General features: G+C 34.9%; 1 long non-coding RNA gene across 1 annotated transcript; it reads left to right on the top strand.

The window, feature by feature from the left end:
• The first annotated feature begins 8,180 nt into the window (after positions 1 to 8,180).
• Positions 8,181 to 20,683, top strand: LOC125964989 (uncharacterized). Its single transcript, XR_007478386.1, has 3 exons — positions 8,181 to 8,233; positions 18,424 to 18,478; positions 20,646 to 20,683. It is a non-coding gene; the product is annotated as an uncharacterized LOC125964989 (long non-coding RNA).
• The last annotated feature ends 1,140 nt before the right edge of the window (positions 20,684 to 21,823 follow it).

The raw sequence follows: 21,823 nt of genomic DNA, 5'->3' as shown, positions 1-21,823 counted from the left end.
TAAGTGGCAGTTTTGATTCCAAAAAGACTATGCATGTAGTCAAGAAAATTATACTATTTTAACTAGGTGATGCCAGCTGTAGTATTCCCTGAAATAATACTAAGTGTGTATCATGAGAAACATTGATTTTTTAATGTGCAGATTTGTTTCTTCAGATATAAAATCCTATTCATTTTGCAGTATAAAGAAGCAATCTGTGAAGTATATTCTGGGATGGTTATTGGGTACTATAAATCCCACTAGCAGATCTATTACATTTGTTTAATTCAGAATTTCTGCATTTAAAGTATTATACCTTTGTGCATGTAATGATGAGCTTTTAGAAAATAAATTTTCAGTGAATAACAACTTAATTCACAGAGAACACAAGAATTGGAATTCACCCAGCGACTGGAGTTGGGAGTAAATCCTCTTTTTTTTTTTTACCATATTTCCCCAGCTTGAAATGAAAATAACCATCTTAACAGCAAATAGTCAATTGCCACAATATCCATGTTTGTGAATTCTTTATAAATATTTCATTTAAATCACAGTGATCCCTAATTCTTGCATGAGAGAAACTAACACTTCGGATAAATTAAAAGCTAGTTAGAACCATAGAAGCAATGGTAGCACCATGGCCCTTTATGTGCAATTTTAATTTTTCCCAAGGGAAGAAGAAGGTGCAAACAAATTTTTGAGTGAATATTTTCTAACTAATATTTTGCTAGGTGCTTTCAATACATTACTCCATTTAATTATGACAAATTTTCTATGAGGTAGGTATTATTATATCTGCTTTACAATTAAAAATAAAAACTGAGAGTGTAATTTAGAGAGCCTCGAAAGTACCAAAACTAATCTGAAAAAATCAATTTGATGCCAAAGACCATATTCTGTGCATTGCACAATTGTTGCCTTCTTAGACTTTGACTCCCTGCATTACAGTATCATTACATTTGATTCATTTAATTCCTTAGCAATGGTGATGGCACATGAAGCTATGTAGTTATTTATAGGTAGGTATCATTGACTTAAACCCACTTAGAAGAGTTTCAGACATGGATAATTGGCTCAAAAGTACAGTTTCTATTCGAGCACATTATGTGCTGGGAACTAACACATATATTGAGCCATGAAAGAATTAGTTTAAATGATTAGTGGTCTCGTAAAGGTGAATGTTAAATTAATACCTATGTATAATCATAGAATCAGGTATTTTACAAGTGATGAGAGCAATAAAGAAAATCTCTTGGATTTTTAAGCACGTGAAATAGGTAAATTTGGACTCCCAAAGTGAATATAAAATAACAAAGGAGAAATAGTTATATGACTTTAAAAGTTACTGAACTGCTGGTCCCCATGACTGATTTAATCCAGGTATCTCAATGTATATCCATAAATCTTCCACTAACCATACAGTTTTAAAAGGAGAGCAGATTAAAGCCACCCATAACCCACACACACAGCATAAGCAGAGAAAAGAATGCAAAAACTTCTATTTATATGTAAGTGCAAGAATATACACCAGAAACCAGCAATAATTTCTGACTGTGTTCAATCAGGTTTACATTGTATCAGTACAAAATAGAGGAGATTACTAGTGATAGTGGTCACACAACTCAGATAATTTAACCTCAAGAATTAGTTGGCCCTATCCTTAGCGGAAAATTCTAAAAGCAGGAACAGGTCTGACCCCTTATGGATTAGTACTCTGCTACAAAAGGAAGGGGCTTGAAAGTGCATGGGCCCAGAGGTGGTAACTTTGAAAAGGTAAGCTTCTAGATCAGATGGAAGCAATTTGGAAGAGGATGTCATACATCAGAGATTTGGTGGGGAAAGAAAAGAAGAAAGCAAGTAATAGTTATTGAGTGTCAATAGAAACAAAAACTAGATCATAGAATCAGAAACTGCATCAACCCACTCCCAATAGGTGGAGTTTATTAAAGAAATCTTTTTTTTCTATATCAATACAAGAGAGATCAGCTAAAGTAAGAAACCTAGTAAACTACTCAAGCCCCTACCCCCTTTCCATATTTCACCTATTATTGCTGGTCCAGGATACTCTATGATACTTAAAAATAAACAATAACAACAAAAATGGCAGAAAACACTCATGAAAATTGTTGAAAGAGAAAAAAAGTGATAATCAAAATTATTCTACTGATCAAAATATTAATGAAAACCTCTTATGATACAGAATAAAGCTGCAACTCATATATTTATCAACATATATTAAACAAATATGGTTTGACAGATATGAAGTACACACCAAATTAGAAATTTAAAGCTAAGAATAGAAATGATTATAAATTAAAGATATGACTAGAGTTGACTAAAATCACAAAATAAATTTCAAGAGAAAGACAAAATTATCTTATAAATGAAGACTAAATTACATAGTGCTCATGGAGAAACAGATTTGACTAAAAATCCCAAGCCTGGGCCAGGCTAAGGGTGAAAATAACACCATTATTAAGATTAACTGAAACTTGATTTAGGAAGGTAAAGATGGATAGTTATTTATCCAAGCACCAATTGCACTGGACCAAGTGACATAAATTGTTAAAAAAGCAAGATTCTACCCTCAGCAGTTTCCAGTCTCATCAGGAAGATGAAATATGGATACAACTAAAACACCACACTGAAGTGGTTCATTACCTATGGAAGATAGAGATTAAAGTCTACTGTAAGTTCAGAGGTGGGAGAAACCATCACCATCTTGTGATAGAAGACATAATCTATTCCAAAGATGCTGTAATTGCTTAAAACATGTTTGCAACTCAAATTTCGAAAATGTTTTCACATTAAAAGCAAAATCATCTTAGTAATGATATTACCAAAATACATATTTCCCTTTTTGTTTTACCTTTTTTTTTTTTGCTAGATGAGATGCCAAATGCCTTTATTCTATTCTTAAAAATCAAATTCACTAATCACAGTAATTAAAGAGGCTATCATTCAAGATAGTAAATGGTGCACTACAGGCTCAATCTCTTCCAAAAGTATTTTCAAATTTGTTATTTTAAATAGCGACATTGTTGGAGTAATGACATAGTGTCTTGCGGTTATGATTCAGAACCCGACACCTCTCTGGATATATAGATTTCACATGTATTTTAAAAATCTATCAGATTATAGTCACACATCATATGTACTAAACAAATCATCAAGATGCTTCCTTCAGGATACCCATGTCTCTTCAACCAATAGCTGGAGTTGGTCTTTAGAAACATATGTGATTTCAGGTCATGGCCCTGATTAAAACTCTCTGAAGGTTTTAAGGGAAGGGTCACAGCTTCAAGATGCTACCCGAGGCCCTGTACAATGCTAGTCATTATCCCCTTCATGGCCTCTCAGGGACTCCTTTTCCAGCCACACTCCTCATTGTTCCCTGAACAAGCCAAGCTTCATCCTGGCTGAGGACCATCACCCCAGCTCTCCACACTGTTGGGAAGGCATTATCCCCAGATCTTTATGGGGCTGCCACCTGTACTTCATCAAACATTACCTTAAAGTCACCTGCACAGAGAGCCCTCTCCTGGCCACTTTACCTAAATTAGTGCCAACTCTACCCACCTCTGCCCTCCTGGTTCATAGAATCCTGTAGCTCTTTACCCTATTTGTTTTCCTAACACCTACCAGGAGTATATTTGATAAAGTGTTTAGTGTCTGTCTCCACCTCCTCTAAATTGTAAGCCCCATGTCTATCTTGTTCATTGCTCTGTCTACAGTGCCTAGGACATATTTATCAAATAAATGTGTGAATCAATGAATGAATTCATGACAGAATAAATTAATGAATGAAGGGAGGTAGTGGAATTTGATTCATCTCAGCGTTTTTCTTTCCTTGTGGTTACCAGGGAATAGTAGCTTCCATGTTCTTCCCTCCTACTTCTCTTGGTTTTATTAGCATTGAGAGGGTGACTAAGGAAAACTAGTTTAAAAATTGAGGTGAATTAAATTGCCTAGTGTTCAGTATTAAGTTACCTAACTGACATGTTTTCCAATCTCCTTCCTCCAACTACACATTCGAATAGAGATGGTTAACTGAAGTTAAAATTGAGAGAGGGGAAGAAAATCCACGGACAGAATGTGTGTGCAGTTTCACACTTATTGATAAATAAAAATACCTACTGTTTTGCTACAGGCAAACCGACACAAGAGAATGTAAAAGGTGCTTCAGAGTAAAATGACAGCTGGTGGATATTTCCCTAAGTGGACTTTTTAAGCCATTTTCAAAGTTATGCTATGTTTTTCCTTCTAAGTTTCAGAGGCATGAATTTTCTTTGACTCAAAGCAGTGTTTGGGGAAAAGTAACAGCTACCAAAAACAGGGGAGACAAAAGTTTCAAGTTTATAGAATGGCAAATAGAAAGACATATATTTTTATATTGTGTGAGTGGATTTTACCATTTCTTATAGTGATTCAGACATTAAGTAAGAAAGGGAAGCTGTCACTGGCCAGGTATAGATAGAAATGTACAACTAAAGATCAGGAACAGAACCAACCTGTATTCTTTTCAAGCCTCAAATGTTTCCTATATTTAAAATTTCCAAGTATTAGTTATGACTGCTACTTTTTAAAGCATTGTGATAAAAAGTCCCAGATCAAGGCGGTCACAAACACAAGAAAAATTATTTAACAGTAAAAAAATAAGAATAGTGTATTATTATTATTACTGAGGGAAAAAAGCAATTTGATATTTTTTGATATTTTAAGCTCTTATTTTTTCTTTAGCTGTAGGTACAAATGATATCCAGTCCAGAGGCATGAGACCTTGAGACCACTTCATGGTGCCTCTCCTGGGAAAAGCAGTAATAAAGAGAGAAAGCTTGGAATGAAAATAGCAGAGATGAAGTCTGTATTCAAAAAGATTACAGAAGCTAAAATATTGATTATGTATGGTGATAAACTACCTTACCTATAAGCTATGAATATCTGCACATATTTCTGAGTGCCAAAGCCATACATGTAATTGTAGTGAAGGTTTTGTAAGAAAGTGTGTAATTTGTTGCAGTGCCTCATTTCATTGTCATAAGATATTATTCCTCACACGGAATCCGTACCTATACCTCACTCAGGCTCTGTCAGTTAGGTTCCTGGATAGATTTACTTAAAATCTACAAAAGGAAAAAAAGAAAAAGAGAAAGAGAAAGAAAGAAAGGAAGGAAAGAAGGAAGGAAGGAAGAAGGGAGGAAGGAGGGAGGGAGGGAGGGAGAGGGAGGAAGGAAGGAAGATTAAAATGTTAGCAATTGCAAAAATCATGGTTTATGAGGGAAACTAGTCAAACAAGATTTTTGGCAAAGTTTTCTAGTCAGTTTGATGAAGTAGCTTGATATGTATTTGTCCAGAGAGTCTCATTCTATAGGGGAATTTATAAGTCCTTGAAAATGTCATAAGACCTTGGCCTGGTAGTTGTTTCAGAGCCCTGTATGTGTAGATTTGCATTTTTCAAGAAAGGAAAATATCATGACACATGCATCAGCTAAATATTGTATACTCTGATTTTTTTTCTCTTATCTTAAAGAAATTGTACTTTCTTTTTAATTTTTAAAAAATATCCTGTAACCTATACTCACTTAGGTAATATTTTTATTATTTAGGGCATAAACTATCTATGGAAATGTATATTCAAATACAAAGTCAACACCACTATGTGATTGCACTTACTCTTTTGCCGTTAGTATTCACCACTGGGACTCGCCATTATTATCACATGCCAGGATTAAGTACCATATTCCCAGATCCCAACTCCATTAGGAACACATAGACTCTTTGTCACTCTAGGTCAGCTGTGAAAGTGAAGAAGGCACAAGTGCAGAAAGGCCAATGAGGTCCCTCTCCCTAGGTAAAAGGTTTAATGCCATTTTTATCATGCATTTTAACCCAGTGATTTTGTCATAATCTCTGGGGAAGTTTCCCATTTACTTAATAAATTATTTATTGGTTATGGTATCTACAACAAAAAGAATTCATTTACACACAAGCCATTTGCTGGTGACCTTTAAGTGAGGTGCTTCATGTACTTTCTAGTCCTTTCTGAAGTCTGTAATACAACATCCTTGACTAGCAGTGAAAAAAATGGCATAGGGAGTTAGTGTCTGGTTCCAATTGAAGTAGTTACCTATGATCACACTACAATAGGGATTATTTTTTTATTTTTTGCGGTACGCGGGCCTCTCACTGCTGTGGCCTCCCGTTGCGGAGCACAGGCTCCGGACGCGCAGGCTCAGCGGCCATGGCTCACAGGCCCAGCGGCTCCGCGGCATGTGGAATCCTCCCGGACCAGGGCACGAACCTGTGTCCCCTGCATCGGCAGGCGGACTCTCAACCACTGCGCCACCAGGGAAACCCAATAGGGATTATTTTTAACCTTCAGGCTTCTATTGGCATCATATTCAAAGCATGGACTAAGTTTACAGTAATCATAGGATTTATGGTCCAGGTCACAACTGTTTTGGAAGGAAAAGAGGGCATTAGTAAATACACCAAGAAAACAGGTATGTCCCAGGCAAACTGGATATATGATCACTTAATTATCTCAAGATACCACCAAAGAAAGCTCCTTTTTAACTAAAAGCAGGTTTAACTACTTAAAAACTGCACAGTTCAGGGGAAGATCTAGGTGGGTCAACATAAGTTCACTAGGCCCCAGGGAGAGGCTGAGATGAGAAGAGGGCGTGTTAGATTTATGATTTTCTCTTAAAAATTTTTTCATTCACATTAAATGTAACAAAATCTTATAATTTCTAGAAAACAATTGAGTTACATTTTTTCTTCACTCAAAATAAATATTAATTCCCCGTTGAGAAACATTTGTTAAGTTCTAGAACATTCATTCATGCAGTCCTTCTTGCAATTATTGACTAAGAATTATTAATACTTTACTATGTCCAGGCACAGTGGCAAGTGCAAGGACTACAAATATAAGTAAGATAAAGTTACTGTCCTCAAGGGGTCACATAAGAGCAGGAAAGACAGTTGCAAACAGTATAACAGGTATATAATGATTTTGAAAATTTGCACAGTGTACTACAGAAGTTTCCTGAAGAAGTCAGTGGCTGGCTGACACATCTGCATTCTGTAAAGTATGAAACAGGGAGACCCACATAGACATGGTCTTTCCCCAGGGAAATGATGACCGGAATCTGACTTAACATGAGGGTGGAGGGACAGGACAGAAACCACAAACAATGAACTGGGTATTGAACACATGAAAAATTTAAGGAGTAACCAGCAAAAAAGATTTTGTCTTAAAAGTGTATAATACAGATTTCAAAAGAAATGGGCATAGATTCTTTGCTTTCCAATGTATTTACAACTCCTTGAATTTGAACTAGCTTAGTGACTTCCCAGACAAATAGAAGATGGGAGAAACAGGGTTGTTAAAATTTTAAACTTGGGATTGAAGAGACCTTGCGTACTTCATTTTGCTCTAGAGAGCCCTCTTGGAGGATGAGAACCTTGCTGGAGAGGACCTGTGTGCCCTAGCCATGAACCAGCTAGCTCTCTGCTGACCCAGCACTGACTGCAGAAGTGTGAGCAAGCCCAGCAGAGACCAGAAACGCATCCAGCTGTGCCCAGCACAAATTGCCAAAATGCAGTCATAAATTACATAAACGGGTAATTGTTTTAAGCCACTTAGTTTTTTGAGTAGTTTGTCACTCAGCAAAAGCTAACTTATTTTATGTATAAATACACTCACTGTCATGTATGTATATGTGTGTATAATATATGCATACGCATATATCTTTATATGTTTATATAAAACAGTATGATATACATAATTATGTGCATGTATGCATATTATAGGTTTTATATATGCATGTATATTATATATACATACATTTAGGCAGGTATGTATATATGAATGCATATAGATATATGTCTTTGTGTATGTATACAGACATATACATACACCATGTGTATATAGAAATACATAAACACAAACTACTTTAGTGTTCTTGTTGAAATCTTTACTCAAAATTACACTTATAAAATGACAAATTATACTAATTTTTGTGATTCTTTTATAATTTTGTATAATTCTTTTGTAGTTATAAATAAACTATGTAACAAATTATTAATTTGCTGTTTGACCACGTGATTCCCAAGCACTTTTGGACTCCTTTTTCCAAGGATCTGATCGGTTCTGATGAAGCCACCTGAAGCTCAAGGAATGTGAGTTTTAACATGACCCCAAAGTCCTACATTCACTTTCTTCTTGCAACTCACCGGGAAGAGCTTCCAGGTGAGAAGCTCCAGCAGACATTTGCATCTTCCAAAATAGATTAGAGAGGTGACAGAAGTATTTCTCATGCTGGCTATGTGGACCTGCTTTTGGATTGTTGATATGTGGGGAATAACTGGTCAAAGGAGGTGCCCAGTTATTAGTCACTACTGCCCCAGCTTATGCAAAATAGTGCTACCCTTGCTATTAAAAGGAGAAGAAAGAGAACAATGGGGGAAAAATGTTTGGGGGTATTGGCAGGAGGGTCCTTACAACAGCTTAGGTTGTTTCTTTTCTCTTCTAGAAATTTAATGGGAAGAATTTGCTTTTATATATTTAAATAACTTGAGATATATTTAGGTTAACACATATTGTAAAAGGTGTTTGTGTTACATGTCTGTAAATTTCTTGGTTTAGCATATCTATACTATATAACTTAGCAGGATTTTGCTAAAATTGGACAATGCAGAGATGAACACAAGTCCATAAGTTGAGGCCTATTTGGAAAGTTTGGAGGAGGCTAAGTAGAATTTGGTCAAGAAGAGAATTTTTGTCAATAATCACATATGGCTCATTGCTACTGTATTGGACAGTGCATTAAAAAACATTCGCATCACTGCAGAAATTTCTATTTGGGAACAGAGATTTAGACCTTAAGCTCTCTGAGAATACAGTCAATATCTAATTGCTCAACATTAAAATCTGGTTCTAGTAGATGCCCAATAATTATTGATTGCTTATTATTGAAAGAAAAAAAAATCTTCCCCAGGCTTCATTTCAAGTTTCTTATTCCATCTTATGAAATGATTTAATTAACATTCTTCTTATTGGATTTTTTCACTTCCTAAAATATTAATGAATTTGCTCCTATGTTCATGTCATCATGATTTAATATAACTCTCGTTGATGGTCCTGTCTTCAATTCAGTATTGTCCAATAGCTCACAGCTAAAATTTTCTTAAATCTGACTCTAGGTAATAATGATTTAGTAACATCTCAGGATTAAGAACCTCTGTAGTTTAAGGGCAAACAGTTCTCCTCAAAGCTTCCTAAATCACAACTGCCTCTCCTTTTTAAATTGCAGTATCACCTTTTTCTTGTGTAGATTGATTGTGGGCCAATTGGCTTTCATCCATATCTGTAAATCAACCATGCACTGGTAAAGCTGGCAGGTTGCAGGAGGAATTAGAAACAAGGCCAATGAAGCTATGCTTAAGTCTCTCTGTATATAACCTTGAGTTAGGATTCCTTTCAGTCTGTGACCTCTTCAGGAGGGACTTGAGGGGTGGTTCCACCTGGAACTCTTATTTCTTTTTGATTTTACTTCTACTTTCACCACCATATTGAGAATTTTCCACTAAACCGCTGGGGACTTTAAAAAAAACTGAAAAGAAAGACAATTATTTGTATGATGTGGGATCCAGATTTCTGACCACTGTGAAATAAATTGAACTGTCAAGAAGGCTCTGGAGGGTTTATATCTGATCCACCACCTAAGGCTAAACACAGTCTGGCACCTTCCATGGATTGATGCCACGGTAAACATTCTGAATGAACCTCAGAAATTCTCTGGGATGCCACAAAAATCTAAACAATTACAGTGTATAAGATGCCAATTAAAAAAATAAAAGACTAACTTTAGTGAATAAAACTCTGCATATCAGTGCCATCAAAGAGAGTAAAGTTTCAGAAAGGAATGTTGGGAGCATTTGTTACTTCTATATAATATGGGAGCTATTTTTGGATCAGTTATAAGTAAGAGGTGTTTGTTTCCTGCAGTTCCTAAACTATCCTAAAATTATTCTTCTATTATTGCCATAGGCAAAACAGTAGATGAACCAGAGAGACTTAGGAAACAACAGGGCTACTCAAGTAGAAAAAAGACAGTCATATTGAATTAACAACTCTTAATAGCTATTTTTGCATAGTCTATTTGGAGAAAAAAAAAAACACTTCAATACATAAGAAACTGAAGAATTTTGGACAGTCACAATTCAAGAAATATATAATTCTTTCCAACTAACACTGACTCTAAGAAAATTATCATCATAGTATAGATAAGATCAGAGTGCTTACAAAGTATAGGATATGCAGAATATAAATCATAAAACTTTTGAATTCAGAGTCTAAACAAAAATGGTTTGGGTTTGGGTCTTTGTGTTTTTTGGTTTTGGTTATTTTATTTTGCTATATCCTTGGTTAGAAGGATTGAAAGTTAATATCAAAAGCAAGCTATCTGACACTTGTGGATTGTTGTTTATGCATAGAATAAATGTATAATTTTCCCATATAGATGTTATTCAATAGTGTTATATCATTCATTCTCAATGAATTTTATAACATCCAAATTAACCAACACTGATAACAAAGTAAAATTTAGACAACTCAAATATTAAATATACTAAATATTATCTAGATCAAGCAGAGATTGCGGAAAGAGAAGGGTGAATCAATGAAACATGTAGTCAAAGTTTACTACTATTCAGCTAATCACCATGTGACAATATGGTAACATAAGAAGCCCATTTCTTTATTAATATTTTACATGAACCTGTAAGGCAGTATAGTTGAGAATATAAATTTGTGAATCAGCCAGTGCCAGCTTTAAACTTTCATTCTGCAGCTAACTAAATAATTTACATGAACGTTCTCACTGTTCCTATCTATAAAATAAGGCTACTCATTTTCCAGGGTAACTGTTAAGACTTAAGAAAGGTGATGCACATAAAAGCACCTATCACATTGTCGGTTCATAATTGGCACCCACTAAATGAAAATATTATATCTAAGAAACAGAATTGTTCTCTTATTGGAAAATTATTAGATAACATGAGCATGGTTTAGGATCACATGACTCCTGAGAAAAGTTAGTTAATATAGTTTTAAAATTATTTTAGGATCAGAGGAAATGTACCATATTCACCACCCCCCTCACATCCAACAAATTTGGTCAATATCTGGATAATTCTAAAGAAATAGACCAAATATATGCTTCTTTAAAGTTGATTTTATTCTAGTCATTATCTGGGTGTTTGAAATTATGAAGAAACAATTCAGTAGCAAAGCTATATCAAATACGAATGGGAATTAGTACAATTATAAGGCTGAGGAGTATTTTCCAATTTTAATGAAAATGTTTCTGGACTCAGTTTACTTTTTCAAAGCATGAAATAATTGTTTCTTGTCAAAACCTAAGCATTTGGGAAAGGCTAGAGATAATCAAAGTAAAAATTTTGTTCAGGGATATCTTCATTAGCTTTTTAAAATGACAAGAACAGGTGTCATATTTGTCGTGTTTTGCACTGCCCATTTTTTTATGTGTACTGAGAGCAAAGACGATGAATATTTAGCAACATGTTGAGAATAGCTTCAAAACTGATGAATTTTTATATACATGGTTAAATACTTAAAATTATGTATATTCCAAATGTAGCTAGTCTTTGCCACTGTCTTGGTATACTGAGTAAATCTGTATTTCAGAAGTTTCTTGATAGAGTCATGTTATATTTCCAAGAGTTTAGAACCCAAGTTTCAGACATTGTATAACAAGTGAATCATAACAGATCTTATCTGTGTTGAAAAACCAATGTGCTCCATCATCTAATTTCAAAAAAATATACTGTGTGCTAAATTGCTGAGAAAATCGTTTGCAAAGCTCAAAAACTAATATTGGTACCAAAAATTGGCCCTTTAAGACCTTCCTCCTTATCAAGGCCTGAACTCAAATAGGACAAGGTTTTGGCAGAAAAATAATTTGTGTTTTCTAAATGAAGCCACTTTGTGCCAACTAAGTGTTCCTTCTTTCTTCTTCTTTACTTGGTAACTAAGGAAGGCCAAGTGCATTTTATGGTTTAAAAAGAAACATTGCTACTGGCTTGGGACCTAGCCCATCAAGTACTGGCATGGAGTTCATTTTGTCATTCATTGGTGTACCCAGAAAAAGAGGGAATGATGGGCAACAGGAATGTCGACAGACAGCTACTGCAACACAATTCTAATTTATCTTCCTTGACTAGTTTCTTTTTTGTCTATTAGACTTAAAATGATCTAAATCTGTTTACTTCTGGCTGTCAGTCTCCACATATTCACCTTTCCTGCCAATGCAGTGTCATCCATCTGTGACTGGGTTTTTTGGTGTTTTGCTTTCGGTCTCTAATTTATAAAGCCAATTTTTCACTTTTCCAAGACTCCCACAACTACCACTCTGCCATTCACTGCTGATGTGGAACTCTGTCAAAAATGCTTTCAAAATGCAAGTGTTTTATGAGAATCTGTGCAGTTTGTTCCAAAAAAATTTTTATATTTATCAACAAAATAATTAATTTTTTATGGCTTCACCTAGAGCCATAGATATTAAAGGTGAACAGAGTAAATATAATGCCTAGAGGCTAGATTCTAAAAAGAATAATAATTGTATATTTTTATACTTGAGATGAATAGCTAATATCACCAGAAAACATACATTTTATAGGTACAATTTGATCAATTCATAAAGTACTGTAAAGCCTTGACATTTAATCAGTTTCCCTATGCAGAGAAAATATATCATATTGCTTAGTTTTTTAATATCACCAGGTAAAATTTTCCACATGTTAAATGCTCAGCAAACTTCAGAAACATAAGCTTATGCTCTTTAGAATAGGGAATTACTGAATATTACTAAACACAGAATAGGGAATTTCTGAATATTACTAAATACAGATTAAGAATATAAAAATAAGCCAGGGGAGATGGCTCCAGCTTGTAGTCTCAGCTATACGAGACAGGAGGATGGCTTGAGTGCATGAGTTCTGGGCTGTATCTGCACTAAATTCGGCATCAATATGATAACCTCCCAGGAACATAAACATTAAAATAATTTTGAAGTGAATCAATTTATTGTTAAGCACAGTAAAATGTTTCATGTGGCAAGGCAGGATCCTGACAGTACCATGAAGACTATCATTTAGTGGCCTATACAATTAATAAAGTGTATTTAACCTCTCTCAATCTTTTTTTTTTTCCCTTGAAACATTAACTGGAACCAAAGACCTTGAAAAGTTAGTAAGATAAACAACACCATTAGACAAAAAAAAAAAAAAAATCAATTCAGATATACTATAAGATATTAAAAAAACAAAACTAAAAAATTGCGATCTTACATTTTAACTCCTGCATTATCTATTATTACCTGAAAAAAAGTTCCCCAATTTTGTTCCACAGCACACGCAAGAATGTTTTACAGTAGAAAAAAACTACCACATTTAAGTCAGTTTGGGAAGTGCTGCATGTGATATATCTGTCTTAGACATGCAGATTAGCATATTAATATGAACATATTTAACTGTGTGGGGAGTGAAATTCCCTTCACATATTTTAGCACAGAATGCTTCTGGTAGCATTTTACCAGACTGTCTTCTTTTTTTTTTTTCTTTTTTAGATTGTTTATCTGAGATTTTTCTTGTTTCTTGAGGTGGGCTTCTATTGCTATAAACTTCCCTCTTAGAACTGCTTTTGCTGCATCCCATAGGTTTTGGATAGTCATGTTTTCATTGTCATTTGTCTCTAGGTATTTTTTGATTCCCTCTTTGATTTCTTCAGTGATCTCTTGGTTATTTAGTAACGTATTGTTTAGCCTCCATGTGTTTGTGTTTTTTACGTTTTTTCCCTGTAATTGATTTCTAATCTCATAGCGCTGTGGTCAGAAAAGACGCTTGATATGATTTCAATTTTCTTAAATTTACTGAGGTTTGATTTGTGACCCAAGATGTGATCTATCCTGGAGAATGTTCCATGTGCACTTAAGAAGAAAGTGTAATCTGCTGTTTTAGGATGGAATGTCCTGTAAATATCAGTTAAATCTATCTGGTCTATTGTGTCATTTAAAGCTTGTGTTTCCTTATGAATTTTCTGTCTGGATGATCTGTCCATTGGTGTAAGTGAGGTGTTAAAGTCCCCCACTATTATTGTGTTACTGTCTATTTCCTCTTTTATAGCTGTTAGCAGTTGCCTTATGTATTGAGGTGCTCCTATGTTGGGTGCATATATATTTATAATTGTTATATCTTCTTGGATTGATCCCTTGATCATTATGTAGTGTCCTTCCTTGTCTCTTGTAACATTCTTTATTTTAAAGTCTATTTTATCTCATATGAGTATTGCTACTCCAGCTTTCTTTTGACTTCCATTTGCATGGAATATCTTTTTTCATCCTCTCACTTTCAGTCTGTATGTCTCCCTAGGTCTGAAGTGGGTCTCTTGTAGACAGCATATATATGGGTATTGTTTTTGTATCCATTCAGCGAGCCTGTGTCTTTTGGTTGGAACATTTAATCCATTTACATTTAAGGTAATTATTGATATGTATGTTCCTATTACCATTTTCTTAATTGTTATGGATTTTTTTTTTGTAGGTCCTTTTCTTCTCTTGTGTATCCCACTTAGAGAAGTTCCTTTGGCATTTGTTGTAGAGCTGGTTTGGTGGTGCTGAATTCTCTTAGCTTTTGCTTATCTGTAAAGCTTTTGATTTCTCCATGAAATCTGAATGAGATCCTTGCCGGGTAGAGTAATCTTCGTTGTAGGTTCTCCCCTTTCATCACTTTAAATATATCATGCCACTCCCTTCTGGCTTGTAGAGTTTCTGCTGAGAAATCAGCTGTTAACTTTATGGGAGTTCCCTTGTATGTTATTTGTCTTTTTTCCGTTGTTGCTTTCAATAATTTTTCTTTGTCTTTAATTTTTGTCAATTTGATTACTATGTGTCTTGGCGGGTCTCTCCTTGGGTTTATCCTGCCTGGGACTCTCTGAGCTTCCTGAACTTGGTGGCTATTTCCTTTCCCATGTTAGAGAAGTTTTTGACTATAATCTCTTCAAATATTTTCTTGGGTCCTTTCTCTCTCTCTTCTCCTTCTGGGACCCCTATAATGTGAATGTTGTTGCGTTTAATGTTGTCCCAGAGGTCTCTTAGGCTGTCTTCATTTCTTTTCATTCTTTTTTCTTTATTCTGTTCCATGGCAGTGAATTCCACCATTCTGTCTCCCAGGTCACTTATCCATTTTTCTGCCTCAGTTATTCTGCTCTTGACTCCTTCTAGTGTATTTTTCATTTCAGTTATTGTATTGTTCATCTCTGTTTGTCCTTTAATTCTTCTACATGTTTGTTGTTTAATTCTTCTAGGTCTTTGTTAAACATTTCTTGCATCTTCTTGATCTTTGCCTCCATTCTTTTTCTGAGGTCCTGGATCATCTTCACTATCATTATTCTGAATTCTTTTTCTGAAACGTTGCCTATCTCCACTTCATTTAGTTGTTTTTCTGGGGTTTTATCTTGTTCCTTCATCTGGTACATAGCCCTCTGCCTTTTCGTCTTGTCTGTCTTTCTGTGAATGTGGTTTTTATGTCACAGGCTGCTGGATTTTTGTTCTTCCCAGACTGTCTTCTGAAGAAGGCATATTGGGAAATGTTGGCTAAGCCTAAAGGTCCATCTTTCAGTTTGTAATTTGTCACTAATTTCAAGAAAACTTTCTTTTCCAGCTCTTGTGTGTGCCATGTAACAACAGTTATCCAGGATTTTGTTTGTTTGTTTGTTTAAACAGGTGAAAACAGAGATAGAAATGGCAGAGCTTTAAATCATAGTTTATTTTTTCCCTAAAAATTATACAGACTTTTTTTTCCCAATTGCCATTCCACAGAAATTTTCCAAACTGATGTTTTTTTATAATTGTTCATAATGTATGAATAGATCATATTACAGAAAGACAAAGCAAGAATATTGAGCCTATACATGTGATTTACTGTTTAAATAATATAAAATTTATAACAAAGCTAATCTGAAATTTAAGTAATGTGTAATTGTTATTATTCTACAGGGCTCAGCATAAATTATAAGCAGTCAAAGTGAATTACTGGGATTTAAAATTAATGTTATATTACGTAGTCACACAAATTTTGAAGTTTTCTCTTTTTTACCAGCATCACTTAACATATTACTAACATACTTTCTTAACCATTATTGAAAGTTAACTATTTGCACTTGTAAACTCTCTCATATTTGAGGTAAGAAAGTAAAACTATCTAATCAGGGCTTCCCTGGTGGCGCAGTGGTTGAGAGTCCACCTGCTGATGCAGGGGACACAGGTTCGTGCCCTGGTCCGGGAAGATCCCACATGCTGCAGAGCGGCTGGGCCCGTGAGCCATGGCCGCTGAGCCTGCACGTCTGGAGCCTGTGCTCCGCAACGGGAGAGGCCACAACAGTGAGAGGCCCGCGTACCGCAAAAAAAAAACAACAACTATCTAATCAGTAATCAGAGTTTACTAAGCATTTATTTCTTGTTTCCTTGGGAACCCCATACTTAATGAGTGCTATAAGTCTACCCTACCCTTCTTTCCTCCATATGAATGATTTAAGACTGAGGAGCAAAGCTACTGTTTGTAGACCAGTGTGGATGAAATTTACTATTCAGCCCTGTAATGGCAAGAGCTAGAGACTGCTTTTACTTTTGATAAAGAGATATTTTTTTAATAAAGAGATGGCTTAATAGATCTATTATTTAATAGAGAGATGGTAAAGCCCTTTAACACAATTCAGCTCAACAACCCATAGACAGTGCCTGTTTTGTGCAATTGCTCTGTGCTAAAAATTTACAACTCTAGTCAAAGTGCTCCAAGAAGTTTCCTTCTTTCTCATTTCCAAACTATGCCCGTTTCATTAATACCTTGGCAGGGATTTATTTCATTCCACATTACTTTTCTCTCATGATGGTATTATGATCTATTTCTATGTATGACCTTCTGAATGTCCACATCCTGTAGATGACATGAATCAACTTTTTTCCTTTAATGGAGTGAGAAAGAAAACATCAGATTACGTGGAAATGCGTGACTAATAGAAACAGTGAAGAGATCCAGAGTCTCCCTTCTCTTCTGTTACAAAGTTATCCCCCATCAGGAAGAGAACAAAGATTGGAAACATTTTTGAATGGAGATTTCATGAATCAAGGAAACCTCTTAAAACACCAGTAGTTTCATAAAATGATGACAAGACAGAGAAAGATCAAGAAGGAATGATCATGTGAAGCCAATCTATGAAATATTGATATTATCGATTCAAAAACAGTGAATGAAATAAATTATTTCACTTATTTTTATTACTAGTTGGCTAATTTTAAATCTAGTGAATCTCTTATAAACATCATCTAAATTTAACATTTTATTTCTGCTTCATTATTTGAATAAAGATTTCAAGACTTTAATCTTGCTGGCTTAAAAAACAAAATTATTTTGTAGAAGCTTTTTGAGCAGGAGCAGTGTAACTCTCTTTCATGAAAAACATGATGCAGCAGAAAAGATCAAAGATTTACAGGGAAGTTCTTTTTCCTCTTTTTGAAACCTGATGCCCATGGCTTTCACTAATTGAAAATTTTCTTTACAAAAACAGACCAGGAAGCAGTCTATTTGCTGCCGTCAGCATTAACTGCACATCATTGTAACTTCCTGCTTTTAGAAACTTACTAAGAGATCATTGGGGCTGGATGCTGACAATTTGAGGAAGACTTCACTAATTTGTAATGACACGGATGTGCAGAAAAACAAGTAATTACCTAGTCATTATCTTTCATAGTTTCAAGTGATACCACTGGCACTATCATTATCCATGAATAGTATAAGAGAAAAATTCGGTGGTCATTGACATTGAAAACACTTATGGTTCATTTTTACTGAAGCTTTTCAATGTAGTGACTTTCATGAATCAGCTGTGTGTGTGTGTGTGTGTGTGAGAGAGAGAGAGCGAGAGAGAGTGTAGAATCATGGCTATTGATATTCCAATGTTAAACCCTAGAAAGTGTCATTGTTAGAAATATCAAAGACATCATTCGATTAAATGTTTAATGATATCACTTCCAAATATTTTGTCTGTTATAGTCTTCATGAGTCTGCCTAAGACATCAGCAATAGAAATAAAAGGGCTGTACTATTGTGCTTATGCTTGGGGAAAGGATTTTGTTTATTTTTGCTTTTATTATCGGTATTAGAACTTTAGCATTTGTGAATTCCAAGGTAGGGAAGAGTTGAATTTGTTATCTGTCCAGTTCTATATCATTTTAAGCCCTGAATTACTGATATATTCCAAAATCTTCGAAGTAGAACTAGATAGCAACGATTTCTTTGCTGGTATAGGCAAATTGATTTTTTTGTTTTTCTTAAGTCCAAATTGTCCTTTTTCATTATGTTCAGGTGAACGGACTCCAAATTCCAGATCAAAGACTGGAGTTGGCCTCCAGGAAAAAGAGTATGTAAGGGAGGATGTTTACTTTCTTCAGTTGGCATAAGTCAGTTATAAACTTTGATTTAAAAGTCACATTTTATTAAGTTTAGATTTAATTAAATGGGAGTGTGTTCTTTCATCATCTTTTTCTTCAGATCATATTACAAAGCTTATTTTTTAAATAAAAATAATTGTTTTGTTTAAAGTAGAAATGAATATCAGTAAATTTAACTCAAAAAGTAATATTAAAAACAAAACAAAATACCTCTCACCACTCAAAAATAGCCATAGAAATGTTTTGGTGTAGTTCCTCCCAATCTGTTGTCTAGGAAGAAGGAGGCATCTCTATTCCCTCTGTGACAGCTGGACAAATTCTTTACACCATATGGAAGCATATGAGTCACCCCCACCCACCCACCCCCCCAGTCAAAAAAACCCTGCTAGGGCCATTCACACTTGAAGCAAACTCCAACATTCTTTCCTCAGCCCACAGGGCCCTGCATGATTTAACTGCTTACTCACCCTCTGACCCCAGGTCTTTTACAGGGAGTTGTGAGGGTTTCTATTGATAGTTCCACAAACTAGCCCATCACTTCTTTACCATGACTTCCAATACCCTACTTTGACATCATTTATAATGACCAAATTATCCCCATTTTCCTTGGATTGACCCCATTTTAAATCTGACAGTCCCACATTCCAGGAACACACTCAGTTCTTGGCAAACAGGATGTTCCTAGAATAAGGGTATTAATTACAATATTAACATGTTGGTCATTTTAGATACATCAACTGTTGAATAATAATTGCTCTTAAGTCCACAAAGTTGTGTTTCACAGTACAATTTATTGATGTTATATATTCCCCACTGATTTGGAACACCATCATTATGAAAAATATCAAAATGAGAAATGATTGACACTGGTTTTTGGCCATACAGTCTCATCTGTTAATCTATATGTCTAAATAAGGAATAAGACCATACTTTTTAAGTAACTGTGGCTTTATGATATTTTATAATATATAGGAATATATTATATTTTATAATATATAGGAATATATAGGAATAGGAATAGGAATCCATCTCATTATTTTTTATTTTTAATATGCTATCTTGGTTAATTATTTTTCAGATATATTCCAAAATTATTTTTTCAAAATGCCTTACTGGAATATAAATTTGAATTAGTTAGAATGTATAACTCAATTTGAGAAAAAATGCCTACAGTTGTAATATTGAAATTCTCCATTCAGGAACATATACATATCCATATAATTTTTCAAATTATATTTATGACTTTAGATAATCAAAAGAATAATCTTCGCATATCAGTTCAGAGCATTTTTACATTGAATTTAGTTTTAATTGATTTCCCATTAATCATTTTGAGCTGTTTAGTGGATATTTCTATTAAATGAGATATTTTGTTCTTATATATTTTATATATTATATATATTTTTTCTTATTTCTTTGACTGGAATTCCAGAATCATGCTATTAAACAATGACTATAGTGGCTATCCTTATAACATCTTCCTTTCTTACCATAATAAATTTAAAATTGGCTGAACCACATACTAAGACTAAGGAAGTCAAACAGTTTTAATTTTCCACTTAATGACTATAATTTTTTTTATCAGCTATCTAATTGTTTTGAAAGGCGTTCCCTATTTTTATGTTCCTGGTGTTTCTACAAAGCACAACTTTAATTGGTATAATAAGAAATTCTATACAGGTGGGGCCTTTGCTACACTCAAGACTGTCTCTGCCAATTTAGGTTAAAAATCCTGCTGTTTGGTATAGCAGCCCACATCCTAGCCTAGTCACCTTCAAATGCTGTTTATTCTATGATTTCTTCTACCTGCCGTGGGAGAGAGTAGTGTTGCTCCTTTGGTAAAGGGTAAAGGCCCTCTTTTGTTGCTTCCCTTTTCCTCATCTGCTACACTAATTATCCATCCACACCACTGGATCCTGAACCATCTGCCTTTGAACTCCATTTGGCCTTCCTCTAAGGAAAAGAACCTTCTCCAAGTCCTCCCCAATAAATGTCTTGAACTTCTAATCCAATCTAATGCATTCTTTTTAATCGCAATCAAAAAGGAGGATCAGAAACAATTGATATTCATATGACAAAAACATTCATTTACAGTTTTACTTCAAGGAGACATTAACTCTCTTCCTTTTCTCATAGTTTGACTTGGACATCCTGGTCATCCCTTCAAACCTCACAGTGATCCATTACCTTAATGGCACCATGCTGAATGGACAAAACAAACGAGAGCTGGCTAGTACACTGGCAGACCTGGTAAGATACAGTCACTTCCAGGGAGTGGGAGATAAACCCTAGGAAGATTCAGAAACCTAAGGGCTCAATAAAGTTTTTCAAGTCCTGATGGCCAGAGATATCCTGGGCTATCCTCTGTAGAGTAAGAGAAAAATCCCTGCATCTTGCATGCTCTTCTACGAAGAAGGAAGCACAGTGCCTGGTACAGCTGTTGACGTTCTGGTGATAGTAAATTCTACCTGGCACTTATCACCATATGAAATTACCTCCTTTATTTAATTATTTACTTATTTATCATCTGAGTCTCCCACTTGACTGTAAGCACTATAAGGGAAGGATACTGCTATAACTCCAGTATCTAAAATTATGTCTGGCTCAATGGGTGTTAGGAGCAGCATACACTAGGTGCAGGCAAGAAAGGACACTTAAAATTTAAAAACAAAAATATAAACAAGTATAAGTCGATTTACTTTTCATGATACTCACACACCAGCAATATGAAACAATATAAGTGATAAAACGCATCTCTCTCTAAAAAATATTTTAGTGTAAGTTCTAAACAGTTGCTGTGGTACTATTATGTGTTGTGCATATATATGTACATATATATATATATATAATTTTTGTGTGTGGAATCTAAAAAAATGATACAAATGAACTTATTTACAAAACAGAAACAGACTCACAGACATAGAAAGCAAACTTATGGTTACCTAATGGGATAATAGGGGAAGGGGAGAGAGATAAATTAGGGGTTTAGGACTAACATATACAAACTACTATATACAAATAGATAAACAATTGCCCTCAGAGGAAGAGAATTGCCCACCGAAGATCATGTGTTCTCTCCTCCCACACCTGGGGCAATAACTGGACAATGTGAGGGTTTAAAAATCTGACCCCCTGGCCTCAAGGAATATGGAAGGAATATTCTATCTCCTGAGTGTCACGGGATTTCCAGAGGCCTTTGTTGCAAAAGCATCTTAGTTCAATTCCTTCCTCTGCCCAATCCTACCTTTGACTCCCTCACAAATGTTGATCCCAAGGGCAGGCCCCAGTATACTTCCCATACACACCTTTTGCCC

This window comes from Orcinus orca, chromosome 7 (genome assembly GCF_937001465.1).
Source record: "Orcinus orca chromosome 7, mOrcOrc1.1, whole genome shotgun sequence".
Classification (NCBI taxonomy): Eukaryota; Metazoa; Chordata; class Mammalia; order Artiodactyla; family Delphinidae; genus Orcinus; species Orcinus orca.
Note: the sequence above shows the minus strand (reverse complement) of the source record. Positions and strands in the feature narration are given on the sequence as shown.